The 21,409-nt window shown below is 35.3% G+C and overlaps 1 long non-coding RNA gene across 1 annotated transcript in view; it reads right to left on the reverse strand.

Annotated features, from left to right (window-relative positions):
- LOC107518755 overlaps nt 1–15,586 on the reverse strand; it is a 285,466-nt gene extending 269,880 nt beyond the window's left edge. The window contains exon 1 of the long non-coding RNA XR_001598943.2: nt 15,516–15,586. This is a non-coding gene — a long non-coding RNA (uncharacterized LOC107518755). The remainder of the gene's footprint in view (nt 1–15,515) is intronic.
- Nucleotides 15,587–21,409: the final 5,823 nt, after the last annotated feature.

A 21,409-nucleotide genomic window follows, 5' to 3' on the forward strand; every position in this document is an offset into this window, starting at 1 on the left:
TAGAAAAGTTCTATTTCTCTGTCTGTCAGCTGAGGGCTCTCTCAGCTTCTAGAGCTGCCATCATTCCTTCACAGATAACCCCTCCACATGCAAGCCAATGACAGCTGTTATATCCCCCTTTGTGCTTAGAATCTCTCTGGCTTCCTCTTCTATCATCAGCCAGAGGAAGCACTCTGTTTTTCAGGACTAATGTGTTAGATTAGATCAGATCCACCTGGTTTATCTCTACCTTAAGGTCAACTGTGACATATAACATAACATAATCATGGAGTGCTATATCATTATATTCACAGATTTTAAGAATTAGGGTAAGGCATCTTCGGTAAACTATCCAAAAATTTTGCCTATCATGCTCATTTTCTCTTATATTCTGGTGTGTTGACTCATTCTCACCAATAAATTTTCCATGGAAATAGTGTGTGTCTCTTCCAGGCCAGGATTTTAAAAATCAGATATTCCTTCTCCAGTCTCTCTCTCCCCATCTGCTTGATGAAGGTTTAGGATTTTGAGACCCTAATGGGTATTTGAGCCACAAATAAAGAGATTCTGAGACCCTGAAGTAGAAGAAAGCTGCTCGCGGACAAGGAAGACCCACAGCAAATTCTTAATAAGAAATAAGTGTTTCTTTATTGTGTCAAGCTACTAAAAACATGGCATTGATTTGCTACAGCAAGTAATATTATCTTACAAGATATTTTGTTTCTTTCATTTCTAAAGATAGAGTAAGCCAAATTAATTCAAAATCATATTTTCTTAGTAGAATAGGACTATCCTTTTGAAGTTCAGTTCTTTCAAGTGGTAGTTCTATGGCCTTACAAAAGTTGTTTTACCTCTTTGACTGTGATAAAGTATTAACAAAAATCTGGGGCCTGACTTATTGGAATAGAAAGCTAAAACTTCACTTCCCTTTTTAGCAAAGGTCATACTTTATACCAACAGTTATCATCTATTAAATTTAACTAATTATACTCTTTACACACAAATCCTTTGGCATTAGAAATGCTGAACCCAAAAATTGAAAAAAGTAATAGGACCTTAGACTCCTCATAAGCAATTCAGTCATACTGTTAGAGATTATGTTCCTATGTTTAGTGCTTTAAAACATACACTCTATGTACCTATAGGTACTGTGTATCTGCTTCAATAAACAAAAACAGATATTTCATTAAATATCTGGAATGAATAAAAATATGCACTAACAAACCACAGAAAATAGGAATTATCTCTTCGGTACTATCCCAAAATCACATCAAAAATAGGTAATACTCAGTTCTTGAATTAGAAAACTAGAAAATACTCTTAAAGTGACCATTTTGAAATGAAATTTTCATCTCATGTATAGGAAGGGTTTTTTTCCTTTGGCAAATCACCATTTAGCCTGTAAAACACGATGCTCGCTCATAATGTCATGCATCTTACTCACAATAATTCTTTCTTATTAACTGCTTGGGTACAATTTATTTTCCTCTCAGGCTATGAAGGTGCGTGTAAGTGCTGCAGACTCTGGCTGGAGCTGATAAGCCAGCCCATAGCAGCAGCACTGCTGGCCTAATGAGATTTGTAAGAAGACAATATTCCATTGGCTCCAAAAACTATGCTGTATATCAAATCTATCAAAAATAATATCTACAAACAATGCTTTGATGCATTTGCCAACTCTCACAGAAACCTCTCTGGTGTTCTTCTGAAAATATAGCTTGATTCTTTTTTCTGTTGTAGTAAAGAAATACAGACTACAATTTTTCAAAAGATCCTTGTTTTGTTTACTTTTTTTTTTCACTAAATGTGGTACTCTAAAAGAATATTTTTAAACCTTGGCTTTCAAACAGACATCCTTGTAGTTCAAGAAGAGGACAGATCACCCATCCTCAGGGTTAAGACCATTTATTTCATAGACAAGTAAAAAAAATCAAAGAATAGTCAAAAGAGGAACAAGTCACTACCTCACAAACTAAAATCCCGTCATAAGTCTTCCAATGAAATACTTATCATTGAGGAAGGCAAATATCCCCCTTTTTTTTTTACTGTTTAGAATAATTGTTTATTACTTATGTAATAAACAATTATTCTAAATTGTTTATTCTAAATAAATGTAATGTGATTTATTTTATTTTAGTACCACATAATTGTATTTCCTAAAGGCACATATAATATTTTAACCTCGTATATTTTTAAGATCTTTGTTTCCAACAAAAATTGATGCTATGAAAAATATTTTAAAGGCAAACCACTGTGAGGAATCTAAATAGATGACATGCTGGATATATTCACTTTATATATATACTACATAATTGAAAGGAAAATAGCCTATAAAGATGACATTATATTTAAATGTTACTTCACAGCTTACAAAACACTGACATATATTTCCTGCAACCCTGTAATATGAATATGACTAGTATTAGAATTAGCTTCAAATTCAAACTGACTGTCATTTATTGTTTACTTATAATCTATACTTTACACATATTACTTCATCTAATCCTCTAAACAACATAAGCTGTCTTAGATGGCAATATTCCATTGGCTCAGAAAAATCTCTGCTCTACTTCAAACCTATCCCCAAAAATCTAAAACATGCTTTGAACAATTTTACAACTTCCACACACATACACAAACTATCTGCTACATATCTAAAATGTAACGTGATTTTTTTTTGTGAAAGAAAGAAAGAAAGAAAGAAAGAAAGAAAGAAAGAAAGAAAGAAAGAAAGAAAGAAAGAAAGAAGGGAGGGAGGGAGGGAGGGAGGGAGGGAGGGAGGGAGGGGAGTGGAGGGAGGGGAGGGGAGGGAGGGAAGAAAGGAAGGAAGGAAGGAAGGAAAAAAGAATAAGAAACCTGAGGCTTAGGGGTATTGAATGACTTACCTAAAGGCAAAGGTATAAAGTCAGCTACATGCTTTGATCACCAACTATGGATGTTGCTGAGTGCTTGACGTACACGCACACAATCACATGATCTCACTTCATCTTTGGAACTGCTCCGTGAGCTGTCTTTTCTTCTGTGAAATTTTATTTTTTAATTTTATTTTTTAAGTTGTCAAAAAATGTCAAAAATTCTAAGTGCCAAAAATTAACTTTTTATCTTTAGGTATGCAGTTCTATGCATATTAACTCACAATGGATTCATGTAACCACTGCCACAATCAGATACAGAACACTTCCATCATCCCCAAAACTTCTCTGTGCTCCCCTTTTGCAGCCACATGCAAACTTCTCACTCTTAACCTCTGCTATCATGAATCTGTTTTCTGTCATCACTACAGTTTTGTCTGTTCAAGAAGTCAGAGAAATAAAATCATATGGTATGTAAACTTTTGAGACTGGCTTCTCTAACTCCAATGTCTTTGAAATCCATCTAAGTTTATGTATGTATCAATACTTTTTCCCCCTTTTTCTGGCATTATATCCATTTTAAACATACAGAAAATAAGACATAAATTTGTTCTTCTTAATATATCTTACAGATATCTGCTACTTTGGTATTCTCTCATGGTTATCCTCTTTTCATCTTTTATTTATGCCCATTGAAAACCTAGATTTTGTGTTAATATTGTTTCATTTAAATTGATCCCCTGTTTCTACTTTGTTGGGATAAATGTGTTCGTGCTGTCGGAATATTGCTTTTTAGAGCCTTCTTTCCCTCATCCCTCTTAAATCACCTTTCTTCAAGAATCTCAGAATTTAGATATAGGTAGCAAAGCTAATTTAATAGCCCAGCTTTTATAAAAATTCTTTGGAAATGAAATATGAAACAGTTATCTGGGAATGGTGTAGACAGAGGGGATCTAGTATTGGTAAAGGCACATTGAACAGGAACATCTGTGAACTTAAAGATGATTTTTGCTTATTTTATAAATTTTGTTTATTTGGGGAAATTTTTATTACAGTTGTGAATAATTTAGATGTGAACAAATTAAACATTACTCTAATTAGAACCATCTTTAAAATCATTAGAACTTAGAACTTACTGAAGGAAACTGCCTATTCATGCCACTGTGAACCTGCCCCTACCCTGCACTAGAGCTCAGAGTAATCCTTTGCAAGAAGGCAGTTCTCAGACATGGATTAAATGACCTATTACCTGTCTCTCAGGGACATTGCCTCCCTGATGCTCCAGTGGCTCTTGGTGTTTCCATCATCATAAAAGAGCAGGTTTTTACTCTCAATAACATGACCAACAGATGTCTCCAAAATCCTAAGGCAACTAGGATAGTGGCAGTTTGTCATATTTTCTCATTCCTTATGGTGCATTGGAAATATCTGTGCAACCACCTGTGTTCTTACCTTTTGCCCATGCAATCAAAGCTGTTTCATAATAGAGCCAAATTAAGCAATACAAGGGCTCCAATAATCAGAAGATTGTCTTATAAAGTTCCATTCATTAGAATGAAAATGAGGTGAACTTTGAGAACTAAAAAAGTGTAATTTATTTGGATTCTTCGGCTATGTGTCCTTTGTTATAAATTAACTTGTTTTGTGTTACTAAAACTTTTCTACTGATATTTACATAAAAGGAAAATAATCTACAAACTATTACTCCATGTTCTACCCAGAATATATTTTCTGACTCTGTAGTTTTAAGCTGTTTCCCTTGAGCTTGCTATGATGCCACCCATTTTGTTGCCATAACACAGTTTCAGAATCTCTTGTACCGATTTGTGTATCAGAGTCACAAGCATGGCCTCCAACAGTGCTGTCAAAAGCCGCGTTGATATGTGTGAGTAGATGGTGAGAGATGTCCCTGTTACCTGGGAAGAGTGCTTCCCGCACGAAGACTGCCTTTTCATACAACAGTCCAGCAAAGTATGTCAAGTGTCCTGGAGGAATCATCAGAGGCCCTCCAAGGGAAGCAGTGAGCTGAGAGGCACACAAGTCAAAGTAGCCAAAGGATACACATTGGTTTCAAGTTGGGTTTCTCTTGATGAAATTCTCAGGCCAGAATGTGAAAGAAGCAGAGCAATCCAGAAGTACTTGACTAACCCCCACCACAGAGCACCTATGCTGTGGTTACCTTTTAGATGCCTATTAGGTATTACACATGTTAGCTATCATCTTCTGCTACAGTTTCCTTGTTACCCTTTCTAGATAGATTTGGCCTGAAACATGACCGCCTCTTACATGTATATCATGGGACGGGTGACTTGTTAGTACTTTAGACTGAGAGATTTCAACTCCGAAGTTGCAGCATACTAGAATGTTTCAATTAGTTGTGAAGGATGTCACAAGAACTCATTACATGTCAAACTTCAAGGTTTGGAAAATGATCCATTTAAAAAAATTAGATCACCTTCAAGGTTATTCATATACTGACACCATTCTCAAACCTTCTAGGCTGCATGTTCCACGTGGTTAAGATCCATTCCTTTTTAATTCATCAGAAAAGTGCCTCTGATATAGTAGGCTCTCGCCAGCTGTTAAATGAGTAAATCCCATTTGTATCTCAATATACTTTCTTAGGTAGAAAAGAAAGAGAGACAAAATAACCAGCTCGCCAGGAGTTACTTATATACAACCCATGGAAATTCCACATGCCCACGTCACCTATGTGAACGTCATCTATCAGAAGCACTGCAACAAGGCAAACAAAACGAAAGAGAGAATTATGACTACAGAACTTAAACCAATTTTTTCTTTAAAAAAATTATTTTTTCTTTTAACCTTGAAAAGAATATTAAGTCAGTGTTGGTTATTGAAGGAAGTCATTATTAATAATTACAGCACCAACAGTGGTTACTATAAAATACTATGCTATGGTCATAACACTCCACACTTGATTTGCACCACCTCATTCCATCCTCACAGTCTTATAACACGCGAGTGATTATCTTTATTTAAAGATAAATTAAAGTAGTCGCACAGGTGGTAAGTGGCAGAGCAGTATGAGACCTATATCTGCTTGATGACCAAGTCCGTGTTCTTTCCACCTTGACATGTTTCCTCTACTGAACAAGGTAAAAGCAAATCAGAAAATGTCCCCAAATTATTAGCATCCTCTTAATTGTATACTTTTTCCTAAAATTTAGAAATCCAATACCAAAACATCAAAAAAGAATTATTGTATATACAAGACTTCTTAGTTCACTACATTGTGTACTAGAATATACTGTCAGTAAAACAATGTTTAAGATATTCATTTATATTCAAGGCGAGAAAACTTTTGGGGGAAAAAGATGATTTAAGCTGTACTTTTCATTCCCCAAACGCTTTTTGCTTTAATTTTCAAAGTAGGCCTAAACGTAAGCATCATTTTGCCAACATATCCACTCAGAAAGATTGCTCCTTGGGCACAAAAAAAGGATATGCTATATTCTTCATTGGTTCCTATGCTAATTTTGGCCTTTCATATAAAAGGCAGTCTTAAATAGTAGTGTCAAATGTGTGGTAATTTTGTAATATAACCTCCAGGCTGTATAATACTCAGCCAAAGTTACCAAAATAATTTCATTCAAGAGAATTTGGATTCAGTCCCTTAAAAAAAAAAAAACTAGAAAAAGAAAAAAAACGAATATATTCTTTTAAGTAGAGAAGCAATGCCAAACAGCAGCCAGTGTCTAATTTTACAATGTCAGTGATAGTAAGGTTAGTGTATCTTTTCATAGAGCGCATAAAGCTTTCTAACTATGGTACAAAATTAATCAACAGAATTGTGTCCTGGGTCCTCTTCTCTTCTTGTGCCTTAGCCTGTATGCTTTTGTGACCACCTATCAGCTCAGTGTGAATAATCCACGGACCTACATCTAAATGTTTCAGAAATCTCGAACAGCTCATCCCGGCAGCACTTCAAACAGAAAACAGCAGCATCTAAAGTGAGCTTATCCTTTTTCCTTCCAAACCTATTTCTCCTCTTCTGGTCCCATTTTTGCTTGTTTGTTTGTTTATTGCATCATTAGTTACCCAGGATCACACCTTTGGATTATTTTGACTTTTTCCTTTACTTGTCATAAACAAACATTCTGCTGCATCAAATATTTAGAATCTGCATGTTTTTACCACCTCCGCTGCTGCCACCTAGTCCAAGCCACTGTTCTCTCTCGCTTGAGTTAGTAAAATTACCTCATAATATATCTTCGTGCTTCCTCACTTTCTCCTGCATTGTTTAGGATTAAGTATTGGTATACATGACAGAAAACCCAAAACAATAGGACCTGAAACAAGACAGGAGCTTATTTTTCTTACACATGAAATGGTCCAGTTAGAAGTAGTTCAAGGTTAGTATGGTGTTCTATGGGATCAGTGACCCAGGCTCCTTCTATGTTTTTGCCTCGCAATGAAGAGGATTCCTCTCATAGTCTAGGATGTTCACTCAAGCTTCAGCCATAAAGTCCATATCTGATTCAGAATGTAGGAAAGAAGGTTGAAGAAAGTATTCCTCTATTGAAAAGCAATTTCTAAAAACCACACTTAAATTTCCAGTATCCGTCCCTAGGCTGAACTTGGTTTCATTGCCATACATTGCTGCAAGGAAGGCTGGAAAATGCAGTCTTTACTCTGAGTGGCTGAGTGACCAGCTAAATATTAAAGACAGAGAGAACAAATATGGCGGGACAACAAAGTAGTCTCTGCCATAGACCTTAAAGTCTAATATAGGTAAGCAGGAAGTAAGGATGTGAGCATTAATGGACTTTTAAAAAGTGATATAATCAAAGAAGTATAAGTCTTAATAGGTAAAAGCATTTTTGCAGGGAACAAGCTAGATATATAGGAGGCAGAAGGCCTGAAATAAAAATTTAAAAAGGAAATAGTAACAAAGTTGAAGTGCAACCGTGAGGATAAATAGCTGAAGTAGGAAGGAGACAAGACCATAGGAGAAGGAAAAATGAAGGAAACAAGGGCATTAAAGAGATCCTCTGCTTGAGATATGGAACCCATCGAAAATCATGAATGGAGTAATCTGGAGAGAATGACAGCAACCCAGATATTAAAATCTTCAGTGACTTAAGAGAAGCAACTTGGGCTGTGCAAAGGAGCCGGTGGTTGGCATAATCTAATGGTATGAGCTGCAAAGCTATGGCTCTTTAGGGGCTGGAAGAGAGAAAAATTTGAAAGCAACAATGAGGAGCGGATAGTATAGCTATACTATCTCCCAGCCCAGTGCTTCAAAGAGTATGGAAAGGCAGCATTCACCCATCGAGGATAGAGGCAAAATGTTATATTTTGTATTTGATGTCAGTTATAGTTAAGAAAAAGAAAAAGAAAAAGTGAGAGATAATGCGGAGCTTTAAAGCTGAGGTGTTTTTGCTTACGATAAATACATTCTAAAGGGCAGGTTAGTGTTTTTCAAAAAATGGGTCAAAGGGGAGATGGGATCCAACTTAGGAGTTACTCAGAACCATATGGGAGTTAGAATCCAATAGTCCGAGTGAGCTTTAGTCTTCTTGCAGTAACTGATAGAAATAGGATGCAGGATCTGATGCAATTGACATTGTATCTGGCAGAATTCAGTAATGAAGCCCTCCTTTACACTGACTAATTTTATTATTTGGTGATTTTAGACTACCAAAGGCTATATACTTGAACTGTATTCTTTAAACTTAATTAAATCACATTTTTAGTTCTCATATTTGACTTTTTTTTTGCTTGTCACTAGAAAAAGCCACACGAAATTGACTTCTGCATGTGTGTGTTATAAAATTTTAAATAGATTCTAAAAAGTTAAGGATGTTTAGAGCAAACATTAAAAAAAATACAAGGATATGTAGCTGAAAATACTGAAAAAGTATACCTAAATCCAATCAAATAAAAAAAGAATGGTAAACATTTTGATTCAAAAGCAGAGATTGTCAGTGAATAAAAAAGCAAGACCCAGCCAAATGTTTCTATAAGAGATGTACTTTAAGTGTAAAGATGTTAGATTAAAAATAAATAGATGAGAAAAGATATACCATGCAAACAGTAATCATAGACTGGAGTCGCTAAAGTATTATCAGCTAAAATAGAATTTAAGGCAAAGAGTATTACCAGAGATAACGACAGACAACTTGTAATGATAAAAGGCAATTTCATTAATTAATTTCCCACATAAAACCTTTGCCTCTCAAGAAGGCCTGTAACCAGCCATAGTGTGGCCGAGGCACAATGAAATTGAGAGAAGTTTGGTTTACCTAAATTGCAGTGCTGTCGTATTTCCTTAAATTCCCTCCTTTCTTTCATGTGCCTGACCATTAATTCTTAATTAAATAATATTTACTTTACCACACCTTTTTACTCCTTTTACTTTAATTAGTACTATGTTTTGTGGCAGACTAGAAATCCAGTCTCAGGCATCAGCTCTCCTCTAAGGATCTCATTTGTTAATTCATAACTTTTCAACACATTGTCAAACTCATTTCTACTTGGTTGTTTTGTGGGACGACTAATATAAGTAAGTAGTTTTTCAAGTTCGTTTTACAGCTCCTAATATTCTGCAAGTATCAAGAATATTCCAATTGAAATATCGGAATTATTCTAATTCCCTGTATCACTCCTTCTCTACTTTCACAGAAAAAGAAGTTAATGTCTATACTGCATAGACATAGACTTAAAAAGAGGAACAGAATATCCACGTATGTCTAAACAAATAATATCACATCATGATCCCAGAGGGAGTTGTACCCTATCAAGGTGAGAGATTTCTTTTCTTGGAGAGTGAGAAATGCTTTTATAAATGTGTTCCTTCAATTTGATTCTTTTCAGCTACAAATCGCTAGTAGACTGTTTTGTAAATGGACTCACCTCAAAAGAAAATGTAGCAACTTGCCTTCTGCTGTATCCAACAAAAGAGTTGCTAAAGGATAACAATACTCCCTGGGAAGAAGGTGAAAATGCATCTCTAAATTCTTACTATGAGTCATACCAAATTATAACAAACTGTTGTGGGAAGAAGAATGCTGTCAGATGCTATATCCAGACTAGAAGATATCCATAGACGATGAATAGATAAAGTTTCACTTCAGTTTGTTACAATTTCAAAGCAGTGAATATTACTCTATTATAGAATTAAATGAGAAACTTTCTTTGTCACATTACTGGTTTCAAATCAATGTTTTTAGAACACTGTGTGTGTACATGTGTGACAAAGAGACATGCACACTCATATGTTTCTCCCCTTAAGCATAACATTGGTGATCAGAATATGTACACAATTATTTTTACTTCACTCTATATCATACATTTTCTTCTTTCCCTGTCACATAGTTTTTCTTAAAAGTAAAGTAAAACTTGAAATTTTCAAGAGCTATTGTCTTCTAAGCTTTGTTGGATTTCACTTATATTAGTTTCATTGCATCTACCTTTATTTAAGAGAGTCAAATGTTTCCAACAATAATTTATCCTGTTTTGGGCATAAAAAGACAATTAGAATTAAAGTGGTAATGTCTACAAGAATAAAAAAATGGACTTTGCCCCTTACGATTACCTGCTTCATTGTTAAATCGATTATTTAAAACAAAGGTAAGTCTGTGAGAAGGTGAATGATGTAGATTTGGCTATTCAAAATCCATTAATTTTGGTCACTTTCTTCAACAGCTTAACTAGTCTTGCAGCAATCCACATTGATTGGGGTTAAATTAATAAATCAACTAGATCCCAATCTATTTATTTTGTCAATATAGCCCAAAGAAGCATGAATGAAAAGAATTGGAAAGGAGAAAACTAATAGCCTTTGTTTCACTCCCTTGCATTTTTTTCTTTTCAGTTGTGATGAAATCCTTGGAAGAAACTTAGCTTGATTTAGAAAGAAAGAAGAAGAAAGAAGAATGGCATGGAAGGATGAATGAAGGAAGGTGAATAATGAAGAAGGAGTCATAAAAAGAAGAAGAACGAAATAACAATCCACGAAGAAAAAAAACCGAAAGTACAAGACCAACGAAATAGCCAGCTCGCCTAGAGATCTCGCACTATCGCTCTATCGAGCCAGCTCTGCTCCACTCTCTCCTAGCGCATCGCTCTCTCCCTCCAGACGCTACCTCCCCCCTCCTATCCTCCCTACCGAAAGAAAGAAAGAAAGAAAGAAAAGAAACAGTTGCGAGTCACAATTCATTTCATTTTCTTCAAAGAAAAGTAGACTACTAATAATCAAGATACAATCTATATGGATTATTATCCTACCCCTTATTAACCAAAGACACTACCTTGTAACCTACCACCACTTACAGAGTAAAACAGGTCTCTTGAACACGAAAGAGAAGAGTGATTGTAAGGAACTAAATAGAAGCTGTTAATGTTAGAGGTTCAAGTGCTATAAATGTACCAACTTGCTGGTTTTATTCTCAAACCACAAAAAAAGTGGAATTTCTTGCAGAATTCTTGCATATACTTAATCCTTAAAACATACACACTTAATCCTTCAAACATACACACATGGATGCACGAGTGCATCCACACAACTTTTAAGCACTTCACTTGCTCAGAATGAACATGGGCATATTTCTGTTCCCAAACACTGAGGAGATTTTCATAAGCCTCTCAGCATGTCCACTCTCTTGCCTCCTGCTTTTCACTCATTCAAAATATAAAATTTGTTCAACAAATATTTCTCGAATGTCTATCATAGGCTAGGTATTGGAAAAGGTATTAGAATCCACTGATGAATGTTTTCTGGGCACCTTCTCTTTGCCGTACTCATGGAAGGGTGGGTACTTCATGATCCCCACCCCCTTTTGTTGAGCCTTGTAAACATGCATGTGCAGGTAGCATCACGATTTCAGCTCTCACCCTGTGCATTGAACTCATTTTGGTGCATTATACGCCCAAACAGATTCAACCTTAAAATGGAGATTTTCATCAAATTTTCATCAGAAAACAGAAGTTATATTACAAAAATTAAAAAAAAAAATTCTTTAAAGCCCCAACAATTCCTGCTAGCTTTATTTCTTCTCCTCGCTCTTCTGATACATTCAAAATCCCCTATCCGATATACCCTGCTCAGCAAAACAAAAATCCAGTGGCATTTCAAACAGCTCCCACTAAATAAAGCTTCAGTGGTTGGCAAAACTCCAAGTAGTATTTTCATCCCCTTAAAAAACTTCAGTTATCTATACCTATATATCTGTATCATATCTATCTACATCTATATCACATTTCTTCTCATTTGAACCCTGGCCACTGAACTTAATAGTTCATGCAGGCTTTGCAGCATGTCATTTAAATGAATAAATAAATATACCCATAGCCATAAATCCTTAATTTAGAAAAAGTCATGCTTGTATTCTTAAAACATAGAGTATGTCCAAGCTATATACAGTTCTGGTTCTACTTTGCTGTTCAGGCTTAAACCAGCTCCAAAGACGTCCAAGTTGGGGCACGGAAGTCAGAATTGTTTGGTTTCATTATCAAAACACACTGGGACTGCATACAGCCAGCTCCATAGATGCCTGTAGAGCCTCCTGTCCACATAATCCCTCCTGTCTAAATCCATCCATTCTTTCTCCAACCACTTCCTTTCCCAATCTAAACCTCAATCACAGCTGCTTGTTCAGGACCCTTTCTGAAGGATCCTATTCTTAGGTGCAGAATGAGAAGAAATAAATGCTGAACAAGTTAATGACATAGGGCAGGAGCATCCTACTTACTTTCCTACATAAGCAATCTCTCCCCACTTTTACAACAGTCATAAAAGGTGACTATATTGAGTCCTCAATAAGAGTTAATTGCTGTTATAGATGTTGTTGCAGATATTATTTCTATGTGTTCCTCTGTCAACTACGGGAAAAGAGAGCCAAATCAAGTTACTCTTTAAACACAGACACTTGCACTACATGCAGATTGGAGGGGAGAGGGACAATCTTTGCCAAGGACAAGTTTTAATTGATGATGGCTGCAGCACTAATGAGGCTGCCTCCCATCGATATGGCTCCTGCTCCCGAGTACCCCTCAGAGGGGCAGCCACCAAGACAGACAGAACTGGTCCACTCTGTTGCCAGAACATCCCATGTGGTGACATCAATAACAAGAGCAGCTCTGATCCTCTGTCTTTAAATCTGTTTTCAGCTCACATCATGTTTGGGGAATCAGACTATGCAGGGAAAACCCCGTTAATAAAATAACTAGAGGGAAACCAAGCACTCATCTAAGGTGGTTCTTATGATAAATGAGCAGTATGTATCATTAGAAAGAATATTTATATGTAAAACATTTTTTTCAAGGTTTAAGAAAATCTTTAGTGGTAAATTTAGCAGTTGTAAATAAAAATATTTCTATGTAGTTTCAAATTTCCATGAAAGCAAAATATTTTAGAGGCAGATACTTATTTCTGCAAAAGATATGAATAACTCAAAAGTTTTGAGCTTGAATAGAAGAGGACAAAATTAAGGTAAATTCCTACCCCCCCCCCAACCCCACCCCAGTAAACCTCAAATATCCAGATATCTGAGATTACCTTTTCTTGTTTCTTGGCTATTTAGGTTGGTTTTTTAAATTGCCCTTTTATAAAAAGTAAGAGCTGCCATTGAGCGTTTATTACTTGCCATAGTATACCAAATATCTTAGGTATATTGTCTCATTTACTAGTCACAACTTATCGGAAAGACACAATTGTAAATGAGGAAGTTGAGGGATAGGAAAGTAATTTTCCCAGGGTCACATAAGTAGCATGTGATTGAACTGAGATCCAGCCCATGCAGTCTGGTCCCTAAACCAGCTCTTGTAACCACTAACTTTACCACCTTCACTTAATTTATGCGATCGAAATAGAGTTCACCAAGTAAGCTCAAGTCTGCTTAAATGTAAAAGGTCAGACATTTAGAGGTGAACTGTTTGCAAGCTTCTTTCATATTTTCAAATTAAATTTAGACAGGTCAGTGCATATTTCACTATCACACAATTTTACTGCATTTTTTTATATCACAGTTCCCCTCACTCTCCAAAATGCATTATCAAGAACTGTCCATTTTATTTGCGCGCGCACACACACACACACACACACACACACACACACACACACAAAGTCCTGAATCAGTCCACTACTCTCCAAATCTATTGTCATCAAGTTATTCTCAGCTACTGTCAACCCTTTCCTGGGTTACTGCAATAGCCTTCTAATTTATCTTCTTCTCATTTATAGCCCCCAAATCCCTGAAATACAATCCTTCTACATAGCAGTATAATTTTTGAAAAATTTAAGTCAGTATATGTCCCTTTCAAGCTTAAAGCCCTTCAATGAGTTTACACTGCCCTTAGAATAAAATGTTACTTCTTTAACATAGCCACAAAGTCCTTCTGAGTCTCACCTATTCGACCTCACCACACACTCCCCTCCCACTTGTTCACTGTGCTTTCACACTCTCTTCTTCTTTCTTTTCTTTCCGTTCCACCTCAGGGCCTTTGCATGTACTCTTCCTAAGAATATTTTTCACCTGGTCTTTTGCATAGAGGTTGGCGCCATCTCACCTATTAGGACTCAGTTGAATATCACTCTCCCAGATATTTTCCCAGACCACTTGTCTAAAGCACAAACGGACACACACATACATGCACGTGCGCACACACACACGCACACATACACACACCACTCCTGCCTTGCCCTTTACCATCTATCAGAGCCTACTCATTATTTAAACTGAAATATTTACCAGAATGTACAGTTATTATCTGCTTTCTCAACTAAAATGCAGGACGAGTAAATAAACAAGTTCCCCCAAACTTCTTGTCTTGTTGTTTTTAATATCTAGCTATGGAAATTTCTCTTAGATATTCAGAAAATCAAAGAACTAAAGAATATTAAATCAAGATAAAGGTAAATCTGTATATAAACACATGCACCAAAAGAAGCTGAAAATCTTTCTGTAATACATATACCATCAAATGTAATAATAAATCTGATTGAAAAGACTGGCAATAACATTTTGAATGAACATAATGCTTTCTAAAATTCATAAATTTAGCCCAATAATCACATTTTATACATAATTTTAAATCAAAAATAAAAGTTGAAACAATTTTAAAGTAGCCAACTCTATCCTTCCCTCTCTACATGCTTTGTTGGGAAAAAAAAAACTAACAGAGAATCACAAATTCTACTTAGTTCTCATACCACTTGAAAATCAATTTTTCACCACCTCAATTAAAAGGATACAAAAATTCTCAACAAATTACAGCCAACAGGAAGATGTTTTCAGAATAAGTGAGGCATGTGTATACATCTTTGGTTAATTTTGTTTCAGCAAATTTCTGGGAAAATTTAGTGTCTGTTTCAAATATTGGAAGGCAGCCATATTTTATATGCCAAGCATAAAGACAAAGAATATGCTAAAGCATCAAATATAGGAAGAGATCTCAGTGAAAAATGTAAAGCAAACTAGTCAAAGCGACACCCAGATTTCATGGTCTAATGAGTTTCTTGTGAAAAAACACCAGTTGGATATTTCTATATGCATGATTATTGCTGGGGTTTTTGCTTAATGTGACATTTCTTAATATTGCACTATGTACGAAGAGATACATGTGATTGAAAGTTGAATAATCTTGAAATATGGTTCGTGCTCTTTAATTGATTATAGTCTACAAATTTATACACACTTCTAACAACTCTTGGTTCAATACCTCTTCTCCATTGGTAGAAGGTCCCAACTAACTTCAATAATCTCATACATCAAGAATTTCTTCACAGGGATACCATATTTCTAGTACAGAAAAGTAAAATAGAAATACTATAATTAATTTATTCTATCTTTCCATACATCGTAATTCACTTTAGATATAGTGCTGCAGAATATCTTGCATAAACAATGATAGTTTATATACTATGAAGCGTGTAAACTAAAAGCAAATCTTCCAGACCTGATTCCAAGGACCTGACTCAGCCAAAACTCAGAGACTTGCATAAATGATAGACTTGTGCCCTCAGGAAATAAGACTGGTTCAAAGTGCTAAATCCAGCTAGCAGTTGCATTATCATCTATTGCTTATCTATTGCATTACCTGACTTCATAAGATTAACCTGAACAGAATTTCAGTTTTAACATTGATTTAATGGAAAACTGAATATCTTTAAAATGCTAATGTCAAAAATACTGGGGAAAAAATGAAGCTGAGTTTTATTTATTAAGGGACATATTGAATATCTACTGTATACCTTACTTGAACTAGGCACCTTGACTGTTTTTTCTTTAATTAGAAAACATTTAAACACCATTTACTTAAGATATGCCCATGTAGGTGAATATACACCAAAGAGAAATGTTCAATATAGTAAATAACATCTGCTTAATAAAACTTTACACCACTCTACAAAAAAATAGCTCACCTGCCTTTTATTTTATTTAATAAAAATTTGCTATATTCAGTGGAGTACAATAAAGTGGAGACACCAAGTTCTTTTTTAAATGTAAGAAAATACGGCGTCTGTTACCTTTACCTTTCATGCGTTTTCTGCTCTCCCGTATTTGGCAAGACAAATAGAATTACATACTGTGAGTGACTCAGAACAGAACTTCACTATCAATCATCTGACTGGCTCGGCACAAATTCTGTAGGGCATTCAGGACATTTTGCTGCCTATGAATATTTTAGACAAGAAGAATCCCTGAAAGCTTCCTGATGGATTAATACAAGAAAGGAGGACGTTTTCATGTTTTATAGCTATTTGCTAAAGTACTATGGACATTACTATACTTCAATGAAAAGATGCTCTTTAAATAGAAAAAAGCAGCCCCATGGCTCCCTTTATCATAAACTGATTTCAAAGTAATGAGATATAATATATAAACATTGCATGCACTCCTCTGCAGAAAATGAAAATTTGTACTGGTGCCAACACCTTTATACTTAGCAATAATAGTGGAAGGAAAACAAAGAAGGAAGAAAATATATGCCAGCCATTTAAGAAAAGAAGTTTGCACACGTACCTCTTTAGCTTTGCCAACGAAATATAAAGCAATTTATTAGCTTCTCTATCATTTTATTCTGAGATTCGGACCCATGAATAAACAGCAGAGTACCATTCTGCACAGCAGTTTACAATTTCTAAAATGAAGCTTACACTTTATTTTTAAGGTAGCAGAGAAAATTTAGAAACCTCAGGAAAACAAAACAAAATAATTTTTACTTGTGGGCCCACTAGTATTGATATTTGAAAATATTTGCTTCCAGTATTTAAATATATGTAGTACTCTGTATCTTACTTTTCCACTAATATTTAAACATTTTTTCATATTATTATAAATTATTAATAAATACTTAATGGTTATATATAACTTTATTGAGAGTATGTTAAAAAGTTGATAATATTTGTCCATGTCAGATATTTAGAAGGTGCCCAATTTGTACTCTTATAAATATCATTTCCCATTACTGTTCACATATATATTTCCCTTATTTTTGATTACTTGAACTTTTTATTTCTAAATTAAGTAATATCTCTTCTTGAAATGGTAGGATAATACATCCAACTCTCCAATGACAAAACAAGTCTTTGTTTTGCACCGTCTCTTGTCTTATTAAGGATGATATATAGAAAGTTCATGTACATCTAGAGAATAAACTAATGACTACCAATCATAATGTGTTTTACAATTTATCCACATTCCCATAACTATCCTGGGATGTGGATGTGTAATTATCTCACTTTTTTAAATAAATTGTGAACAAATGAATTTAACTGCTCTACTCAAGTGCAGACAGTTAATAAGCTGTGGGGCTGATATTTTACTCCAGGCTTTTCCAACATCAAAGGCTACCCTCTTTCATATCATTCTGGGCAGAGAGCTGGGAGGTTGTACTCTGTGGTTGTAATAAGCATGAGCACCTAAATCCAACAACTTTGGCCCAGAACACACTTCTGCCACTTATGCCTCTGTGATCTTGTATAAATTATTTATCCCTTCTGTGCCTTAGATTTCTAATTCTTTAAAGTCTGATATAAAAATATTAAATTTAGCATAGATTATAAAAAGTAAATGGTAAAATTCAGTTTATTAAGCATATAATTAATGTCTGCATTAGTTACCTGTTAGCTTAAGCTTTCTATATACTAAATTGATATAAACTATTATTCAACATATTACCCATATTTCCACACTCTCAAACAGACGAAATACACTTCATCCTTCATTAAGAGTAAGTGTGCAACAAAGCCACACCTCAAAACCATCATGCATGGTCTAAAAAAATACAAAGCAGATTACTTTAATTAATACATATTTAAATACATTGCCTACATTTATTAAGGGCTCAGATTAACTAATCTAGCTATACCTCCAATAGGTGTGCAGTACAAAAATATATATTTATAAATAGTTCGAATGAGATCATTTGATTATGACCTACTCTGGTACTACATCCTCGCATGACCCTGTATGATGTCATCAGCATAATCAACTTTGAAAATAGCAGTTATGATTATAGCTTTAGTTATGCTCAGAATGCACTAGAATGAGAACACTGAATAACTCTAAAAAAATAATTTAGATTTTTTTGCCAATAATAGAAATCAAATTTATTTAGGTCAAGAGACAAGTCTTAAATTTGCAACAACAACAACAAAAAAAATCATAGTAATTCATGGCAAACAACAAGCAGCAAAGGAAAAGTTATCAGAACAAGTTTCAGGATAAAGAATTGAATAAGTCAGGGTTCAACCAGGAAACAGACCCACCATGAGCTACGGGCTAAGAGATTTATATTATAAGAGTTAACCTGAACACAATTAGAAAAAGGGCTGGGCAAGTGGAGGTCAAAAAAGGAAGTGGGAGGATCAGGGTGAGATTAATCAGCCAGGCAATCTGAGAAGCCAAGCATACTCAACCACTGAAATGGCTATGAAGGAAGACTCATGAAGAGCTTTATGGGAAGTGTGCTGCTGTGCAGCTACCACTTCTGTGAGTCCACCGCAGGGAGTCCAGGAGTGGGCATGGAACAACTGTGGGGCAATAAGATCAGCAACCAGAGAGACAAGCTGGATGTGCAGCAAGAACCAGCTGGAAGCCGCGGCACCTTCAGGCACCTCTGCATCTGTCCATCACTGCCTACACCCACGGTGGCTTCCAGGGAAATGGTTACTGCTTCACTTCTGCCTTCCTATTCTTGCATAAAGTCCTCTTTTGACCAATGCTAACTTAAAACCACACTGGGAGGACCATTCTAACACATATGAAGCTAGCATAAGTGACACACTACAAACAAGAATTTGGATTAAAAGGAAAGCTTTATAATACAGCATACCTCTTCTAACAACAGTGCTTGCTATCAGAGAAAGAAAAAAACATCAAGATGTTACTATCAAGGAAAGCTATGACATTAATGAGAGGGGAAAAAAAAACAAAGACTTCTTTTCACACTGAAATGTAAGAGGTAAAGTGAGAATAAGCAAGTAAAATTGTCTGATTTGCACACCCAGGTCTAGAGAGAAATGATCTAGTAGGATTACTCTTCACAAGTAAATAAAAAATTATTTCCTCACTAATCGTCGTCACCATTAAACAAGATTCAACTATAATCATTGTTGCTCCTCTATTATAAAGACAATGCAGGATTTTTCAAAAATTTCTTTAAAATTTTTGAAGGGAAAAATCAAACGTAAAAAGGAGGAAGGCAAGAAAACTGGTAAATGATCTCACTCCATCAATCTAAATGGGACTGATGGAATGTGAAATAAGTTCTAGAGCAAAAACACACTATGGAACAATAGGAAATGTCAAATATTATTTATTTGTTTAGCATTATAAGGCACAGTAGAAAAGGAGAAAGAAAAAGAAATGTTTTCCTTAAATAAAATGTCTAAAACATTTTGGGTACTGAAATGTGTCGTACATCCTTCAAATAAGGAATGTAAGGCCATCATTGTTTTGAAAAGCTACACATTTTTCTAAAGAATAAATAATGGTAAATATGGAATTTCACAATGGGGCTAGTTTACAAAAACAAATTAAAATGATACATAATAATATAATAATAGAAAGACTACCCATATGGTGAAAATGACAAAGAAATTTTTTATCTGAATTACTTTTTTACCTGATTTACTCTAATTCATTATTAAATAATTTTAATTCAAAATCAATTATTTATTATAACATATGTGCTGCATGTGCTATATGTGCTAGTGCTACATGAGGTGCTAGTATACAACAACAAATAAGATATATATACATAAGTAGAAGCCTGTTATTTGGGTTAGCCATCCAGAATATGAACCTTTTTCTATTTTGTGTGAAGGATCGCCACTTTACTATCATAGCAGAAGGGCAAAAGCTTCTTTTCTCACAAGAGCTGAAAATGTTAGACATTTACACTCCCAGTCATTCTTGCAAATAGAGAATAATCTTTTGACCTAGGCTCTGGTGTTCAAATGAAACCATATATGACTCTGATTTATCCACTCTATCTGTAGAGGCAGTATCAGTGATGGAGGCTTCAAGGTCAAGGCACGGAAGTGTCATGTGAGCAGCTGCAGTAAAGTTAAGGTGTTGGCACCAATGGAGCAGCAGTACAGGTGTAGCATCTGGTGTTCTGCTTTGTTTTCTCATTTGACCCACTCTGATGTGGGATTTGGGGCTTTGTTCCTAATAAAGTTCCAGACTACCATTAAACATGGGAGGTACTCAATATTTTTTAATAAACTCATTTTCTGCTTAATTAGAGCCAATATCTGCTAACTGAAAATGAAAACTTTGAGGGATATAGTGTTTCTTAGTTTGTAAGAGCTCACTGTCTCATAATAACATAATGTAAAAGGCAGAAACGTGGTACATCTAATTAACAATCAACATCTCCACTATGAAGTCTCAAAGGTACTTGAAACTTAGAATATCCAAAACTAGAACTCGAACTGGGCCCTCTGTCACTTTTCTCAGTCAGTGATTGGTATCACTCTTCTAATTGTTCATGACAAAAAATAGTAGGACTTCTTGGAACCTACCTCTTCCTTGTTCCCAATATCCCGTACATTGCCAGGTCTTATCAATCATGCTCCTTAAATATCTCTCTAATTATTCACTTCTCTGCATTACCATCGCCACCGCCCCAGCCTAAGCTTCCAGGATCTCTCTCACTAGACTGCTACAGTAATAGCTGTCTAACTGATGACCCATAATTTGGCTTCTTCCCAACTACTTTTGACTAAATGACCTTTTAAAAACATATACCAGAGCATGTAATTCAACTACTCAAACTTTTCATTTTCTCAGGGTTCTCCATGCTCTGGCTGCTGTTTGTCTTTCCACCCTCGTTTCTGCCCTTACTGCCCCTGGTGTTTGCATCTCAAACACACTAGACTTCCTTCCTGCCCTCATTGCTCCTAGCACTTCCTGTTGTTTTGAATCATTAATTTCTACCCATTCTTCAAATATTAATTTGAAGGTCACAGCCTTAGCAAAGTCTTCATTGGAAGGCTAGACTATATCAGGTCTTCTTGTTAAAAGCAATCAAACCTTCCTGTATTTTTATTTACAGTATTTATCGCAGTTTCCAATTTATTTATGTGATTACCTATTTAACAT

The sequence above is a fragment of the Rousettus aegyptiacus genome, unplaced genomic scaffold, assembly GCF_014176215.1.
Source record: "Rousettus aegyptiacus isolate mRouAeg1 unplaced genomic scaffold, mRouAeg1.p scaffold_m13_p_13, whole genome shotgun sequence".
NCBI lineage: Eukaryota > Metazoa > Chordata > Mammalia > Chiroptera > Pteropodidae > Rousettus > Rousettus aegyptiacus.